The following is a 7,706-nucleotide window of genomic DNA, read 5'->3' on the forward strand; positions in this document are numbered from 1 at the left end:
CCTCTGCCTGCAGTCTCTCCCACCACCAAGTGACCCTCATAACGCTCATACCCCACCTCATTCCGAGTTTATGTTCACAAGAACCCTGGGAGGAAGGCAGGGAATATTACCCCATTTTGAGGTTTAGAGAGATTGGAGCTAGGGTTTGAATGAGAATGTTCAATCCAAGCCAGAACTCAAATGTTCTGACTCATATTTTTAGTCTTCTTTGCTACACCCTGCACTTGAGCTACACTCCCACAAACATTCTGATTACACCCTTGTTCTTATTAAAAATCTTCAATGATTTCCTACTTCATTCTGAGTCATGTCAGCCCTCCTCAGCCTGTTGCATAGAGCCAGCCATTGTCATGGCAACTCAATTTGTCTTTAATATTATTTTCCCCCATGCCCTTCTCTCATGGAGAAGTCCCAATCTGCCCTGGGCATCCTATTTCTGTGCCCTTTTTTGCATTCTTTCATCTTTCCCAAACACTCCTCTCTCTTTGACATATGCTTCTCTTGTCCTCAAGAGTCTTACTGCTCCTATTGCATTTAGCAGTAGCTTCTATTTTAGCACTCCCCAGAGTCTCTCTTGGACTCGAAATATTCATATACATGTTCATACCCTTCACCAGTCTGATTTTTTGGAGTACAGATTATGCTATTTATTTTTTCTGTATTGTGTCACCCATAGTTTCTGTAAGTTATGCCTTGCAGATAGATACTCACTAAATAGTTCTCGAAATCTAACATCTGTTGAACTATCATCTTGTATTATTATTTAGCTCAGCACTCATGCATGCCTTTTCTACCCAACTAAATTACAAACTCTTTGAATATTGCTCTTCTACTTTGTAGGAGCTTAAAAGTATTATGATTTTTGAAAATTTGATTTGAGGAAATGTATGATCTCTGACCTTGAAATAAAAATTCCACCCTTCTAAAATGATACTCAGATGTCAAAAGGAGAGATAACCATTCAGTAGCAATCCCCCATACCTTCTATGACAAATTTCCTAGGTTGATCTGGAATCTACATGACAGATTGTCAATGCCAAAGGCCAACAAACTCCATCTATGTGAATATGAGCCTTTTGAAAAACAAAGAATCCAATTAAAGAAGAAAATCCAGAAAGAAGACAAAAGGTTTTGGTTTGTTGTGTTTTTTTATGCCAAAGCAACTAGCTTGCAAGAATCAGAAAGTCTGCATCTAGATATATTAATAAAAACACATACGGATAAGTCTCAAAGCTTGCTCTTCATTTATTGGCCTCCAAGCCCAATTATATCTGCTCTTTCAAGTCAATGGATTAATTTTTAATGTTTTTTTGTTTTTTTTTTTTAGCCCACGGAAAGACAATACAAAATGGCAGGAGCATAATTCTAATTTATTTCCATTTCAGATTTTTATACCTGCAATTATGTTTGTGCTAAATTAGATGAAAATGTCAATCTACCAATTTGCTTCTTCCTTTGTAACCTTTTGCATACAAAGTTTATCATTCTGACAAATAAAAGGCCTCTCCAACCTTGACGCTTAAGAAGAAATGCAAATTGTATTTTTCCAAATTGGAAAACAACTATCAATCATGTCATTTAAAAATTAGGTGAGATATCTAGTGAAGTTTGAATTCTTCATCTGTTTGGAGCTTATAGAATTAAAATATGATCTAATTTGATATTAAAAGAGCAAAATTAGTATGAGTAGATGTAATTTTTTCAAAGATTTTATTTATTCATGAGAGACACACAGAGAGAGAGAGAGAGAGAGGGAGAGAGAGGCAGAGACAGGCAGAGAGAGAGGCAGGCTCCATACAGGGAGCCCGATGCATGACTCCATCACAGGACTCCAGGATCACGCCCTGGGCCAAAGGCAGATGCCCAACTGCTGAGCCACTCAGGTATCCCAGATATTGTAATTTTTTTATTCAAACAATCCAAATATTAATTGAGGATCTGAATAAATTGCACATTCCATTTTAGGGAAAGCATTTTGAATCTTTTGCTTGGATTCCAAAGTGTGTAAATAACTCTTAAAATACAGAATGCCCATTTAATTTCAATGAAATAAAAGCTAGCACTTTTTAAGATATCTTACTCTAGCTTCCTCCATTCCCAGGAACTACTCCATTTCTTATTTATATGTAACATTTCATTTCACAAATTGCTACAACAACACTGACGTTTAAAACACGTGAACTGGCTTTCCTGGCTCTCAACTTCCCGCGCGCAGAGTATATCTTCTGAATTGTTAAGCCCAGCTAGAGTGAGTTCCACAGGAGAGAAGCTCCTTCCTCATCTCCTTTCCTCAGTTAAATGTGATTTTGGGCACCAGTGATTTTCTGTGACTCTCTTCCCATTAGAGGCTTTGTTCTCCATGCTCTTGTGCTCAGCCAAGGTGTTTAGGAAAGAAAACAGGTGCTTCCTGAATAAGCCACCCCGATTGGAATTTACACTAACATCTCCAAGATAACCCCTTTCCCCGAATTTCCTGTAGGCAGATACTATGATTCCTATTTTATGGCTCCTAAAACCGAAATAGAGATTAAGTGAGCAAGATCATCATGGAGAGGCAGAGGCAACACCAGTGTCAGGTTTAGTCCAAAGTACCCCCAGGGGGCCACTGAGCCTAGTGGTGAGAAGAGAGAGGCTCCCCACCAGCGTGGGGCCTCGATCCCCTCCCGGTTTCGGCACCAAATGTCAGGTTTAATCCGATCGGTAGTGAAATGGAATAGAGAGGCCAGGCAAAAGTTGGTGAAACAGGCTTTGAAGGGGACGTGCTCTCGGGCGACCCCCGGCAGGGGAGAGAGAGAGCGGGGAAGTCGCAGGCGGGTCGCAGGAGGGCTTATAAGGAGTTTTGGTGAGAGGGTTGGGAGGGAACATGGGGTGAGGTTTCCTTTGGTGGTGTTTCTCGGGTTCTTGGTCTTTTCCAGGTCTTGTGTTTTTTTTTTTTTTTTTTTTTTTCTTCTTCCAGTTAGGGCAAGCGTTACGGGTTTCCTAAGCCAAGTTAGGGTAGGCGGCAAGGCGGTGTTGGCGGAAGATGCGGTGCGGCGGCGTTATGGGCAGGTTGCTGGCCTCCGGTTGGCCGCGTTGAGGTCCCCAGTCTCGCCAGCCCGACAACCAGAAGGCACGTACAGGCTGACCCCCGGGTCTTGAGATTTCCACTTCTCAAGGGCAGGACCCGTGCTTGTTTCTGCTGCTTTGTAGGGTTCTTAGAAAGCACCCTCTGCCCCACAGGCTTCTCTTAAAGGATGAAGCTATGCCTCGGTGGGAACAATGTGCATCGCTGCCTCCCTGGTGGATTTTAAGGGACCCTCCTCAGCTGCCTTCCTGCCCGAACACAGTGCTTTGGGATTAACTTTTGTCTTTAGCATGTCTGTGTTCAAATGCAAATAAGTTTCCCAGGAGGTCTAAGTATTCTTCCTTTAAATATAGCATATGCCATTTAACCATGTCACAGAAAAAAGCAGTCTGCATCATCTCTTGGTAACTCGAATTCACAGATGCAAAATGAGAATGGTGAGACAGAAATATGGATGTATTTAGGTCTGAAAACTCTACCTGGAAACTCCATTCATGATTTGAGTTTATCTACATTTTCCCGAATAGATGATCTACTGTTTTCATAAGATTCTTGAATCTTATGAATTTAAGACTCTAATTACGTCGGCTAGTGATATGGACTGGATCCAAGACCACCTCGGCCTTCTTGAAATCAGAGGCCTTTGAAACCCACCTGTCCTTCTTCCCCAACACTCGCCCTCCCTAATTGCCTTGAATCCACTTGCCTCATTTTACCAAGCCCTCTATTCCTGTGTCTGTCAGCCACCACAGTGCCTGACTGCCAGCTCACCCTGCATCTCCCAAACTGTAATCCCTGTTAAGACTCTGGATCTGCTTTACACTGCTTTCTTCTCCCACCCCTCCTCAATTCTTGATCCCTCCCACTGTGCTCTCGGGAAATCAGGGTCCATTGTCAGCAAAATAGGCTCTATTTCCTCTATTTTCTGAATGTTTACTCCACCCTTTGGCTAAAGGGTCAACTTTCCCCCACCCCTGAGGACCTTGCTTTCCTGTAGCCCCTTACATGGTGGCTTGCTTATCTTTCAGAATTCTCATGTCTGGAGGAGGGGGCCTGGAGGAGGGGGAGGCTCAATCTCCTATTATCTCCTTGTGGGGCCTGGAGGAGGGGGAGGCTCAATCTCCTATTATCTCCTTGTGGGGGCATTCTGTTTATTACCCTTCTCTTCTCCCTAAAAACCCAATTTGTATTCCCATTATGAAATCACACCATCATCTACCTTTCACTGTTGTTATCTATCTACTCCTGGTTCCCCTTTCTCTTTTTTTCAATAATTTCAGCTCCAGTACTATTCTTGTCTTAATTCTTTGTAATTCAATATACATATAGATGATCATATCAATACCCTGGTCCCTCTATTCTTTGAACTTTTTTAGTAATCCTGTCCTCTACGCCAGATAATTATTCCCATGGCCATACCTCCAGCCTTTTTCAAGAGTTTCCTTGTTTGATTCACAGAATGCTATGCATGATTTGAGAGAATATGTTCTCAAAACTTATAAGGAGGTTACATAACTAATACCATTCCAGATTCATAGGAGTGAAGTGAATGCATCACATATTTTGGGTATCTGAGGGTATTAAAGCTTCTTAGGGAACCCAGACTGAAAGAGAAAACCAATGATTATGATTCTTTTTAAAATTTTTAATTTAAATATATTTTTTTAATTTAAATTCAATTATTTAATATATAAGGTATTATTAGTTTCAGAGGTAAAGTCCACTGACTCATCATTGCTCACTACATCATGTGCCCCCCCAATGCCCATCACCCAATTACCCCATCCCCTTACCCCCTTCCCTCCAGCAACCCTCAGTTTGTTTTCTATGATTAAGAGGTTTATGGTTTATCATCTTGTTTTGTTTTTATCCTCCCTTCTCCCATGATCCTGTCTTGTTACTTAAATTCCACATATGAGTGAGATCATATGATAATTGTCTTTCTCTGATTGACTTATTTCACTTAGCATAATGCCCTCTAGTTCTAGCCACGTCTTTGCAAATGGCAAGATTTCTTTTTTGATTGCTGAGTAATATTCCACTGCTTACATACCACATCTTCTTTATCCATCTATCTATCTGTTGGACATTGGGGCTCTTTCCATAGTTTGGCTATTGTGGACATTGTGCTATAAACTTGGGGGTGCAGGTGCCCCTTCAGATCACTACATTTGTATCTTTGGGGTAAATAACCAGTAGTGCAATTGCTGGGTTGTAGGGTAGCTCTATGTTCAACTCTTTTGAGGAACCTTCATACTCTTTTCCAGAGTGGCTGCACCAGTTCACATTCCCACCAACAGTGTAGGAGGGTTCCCCTTTCTCTGCAACCTCACCAACAACTGTCATTTCTTGACTTGTTAATTTTAGCCACTCTGACTGGCGTGAGGTAGTATCTCATTGTGGTTTTGATTTGTACTTCCCTGGTGCCAAATGATGTGGAGCATTTTTTCATGTGTCAGTTGGCCATTTGTATGTCTTCTTTGGAGAAATGTCTGTTCAGGTCTTCTGCCCATTTCTTGATTAGATTATTTGTTCTTTAGGTGGTGAGTTTGATAAGTTTTTTATAGATTTTGGATACTAGCCCTTTATCTGATATGTCATTTGCAAATATCTCCTCCTATTTTGTCAGTTGTCTTTTGGTTTTGTTGACTGTTTCCTTTGCCATGCATAAGCTTTTTAACCTGATAAAGTTCCAGTAGTTCATTTTTGCCTTTGTTTCCCTTGCCTTTGGAGACATGTCTTGTAAGAAGTTGCTACAGCTGATATAACAGAGATTGCTGCCTGTGTTCTCCTCTAGGACTTTGACAGATTCCTGTCTCACATTTAGCCTTTCATCCATTTTGAGTCTATTTTTGTATGTGGTATAAGAAATGGTCCAGTTTCATTCTTCGGCATGTGGCTGTCCAATTTTCCCAACACAAGTTGTTGAAGAGACTGTCTTTTATCCATTGGATATTCTTTCCTGCTTTGTCAAAGAGGAGTTGACCATAAGGTTGAGGGTCCATTTCTGGATTCCCTATTCTGTTTTACTGAACTATGTGTCTGTTTTTGTGCCAGTACCATACTGTTTTGATGATTACAGGTTTGTAATAGAGCTTAAAGTCTGGAATTGTGATACCACCAGCTTTGATTTTATTTTCAACATTCCTTTGGCTATTTGGGGTCTTTTCTGGTTCCATACAAATTTTAGGATTATTCGTTCCAGCTCCGTGAAAAAAGTTGATGGTATTTTGATAGGGATTACACTAAATATATAGACTGCTCTAGGTAACATAGACATTTTAACAATATTTATTCTTCCAATCTAGGAGCATGGGACATTTTTCCATTCCTTTGTGTCTTCCTCAATTTCTTTCATGAGTTTTCTATAGTTTTCTGAGTACAAATCCTTTACCTCTTTGGTTAGATTTATTCCAATGTATCTTATGGGTTTTGGTGCAATTGTAAATGGGATCTACTGCTTAATTTCTCTGTCTTTTGTTTCATTGTTAATGTATAGAAATGAGACTGACTTCTGTTCATTGATTTTATATCCTGCCACTTTGCTGAATTCTAGCATGAGTTCTAACAATTTCAGGGTGGAGTCTTTTGGGTTTTCCACATAGAGTATCATGTCATTTGCGGAGAGTTTGACTTCTTTGCCCATTTGGATGCCTTTTATTTCATTTTGTTGTCTGATTGCTGAGGCTAGGACTTCTAGTACTATGTTGAACAACAGTGGTGAGAGTGGATATCCCTGTTGTGTTCCTATCCTTAGGGAAAAAGCTCTCAGTTTTTCACCCATCGAGAATTATATTTGCTGTGGGAGTTTCATACCTGGTTTTTATAATATTGAGGTATGTTCCCTTTTTCACTGTGAAGTTTAATTGAGAAAGGATGCTGTACTTTGTCAAATGCTTTTTATGCATCAATTGAGAGAATTAAATGGTTCTTTTCTTTTATAACATAGTGTATGTATCACATTGATTTGCAGATGTTGAACCACTTTTGCAGCTCAGGAATAAATCCCGCTTGGTCATGGTGAATAATCCTTTTAATGTACCATTGGATGCAATTGGCTAGTATCTTCATGAGAATTTTTGCATCTATGTTCATTGGGGATATTCCATAATTCTCCTTTTGAGAATTATGTGTGATCTTTATCTGGTTTCAGGATCAAGGTAATGCTAGCCTCATAGAAAGAGTTTGGAAGTTTTCCTTCCATTTCTGTTTTTTGAAACAGCTTCAGAAGAATAGGTAATAATTCTTCTTTAAACGTTTGGTAGCATTCCCCTGGGAAGCCATCTGGCCCTGGACTCTTGTTTGTTGGGAGACTTTTTATTACTGCTTCTTTTTTTTTTTTTTTTTTTTCAACTTCTTATTTTTATTTTTTTTTTATTTATTTATTTTTATTGGTGTTCAATTTACTAACATACAGAATAACACCCAGTGCCCGTCACCCATTCACTCCCACCCCCCGCCCTCCTCCCCTTCTACCACCCCTAGTTCGTTTCCCAGAGTTAGCAGTCTTTACGTTCTGTCTCCCTTTCTGATATTTCCCACACATTTCTTCTCCCTTCCCTTATTTTCCCTTTCACTATTATTTATATTCCCCAAATGAATGAGAACATATAATGTTTGTCCTTCTCCGACTGACTTACTT

Source organism: Canis lupus, chromosome 24 (assembly GCF_048164855.1).
Source record: "Canis lupus baileyi chromosome 24, mCanLup2.hap1, whole genome shotgun sequence".
Lineage (NCBI taxonomy): Eukaryota > Metazoa > Chordata > Mammalia > Carnivora > Canidae > Canis > Canis lupus.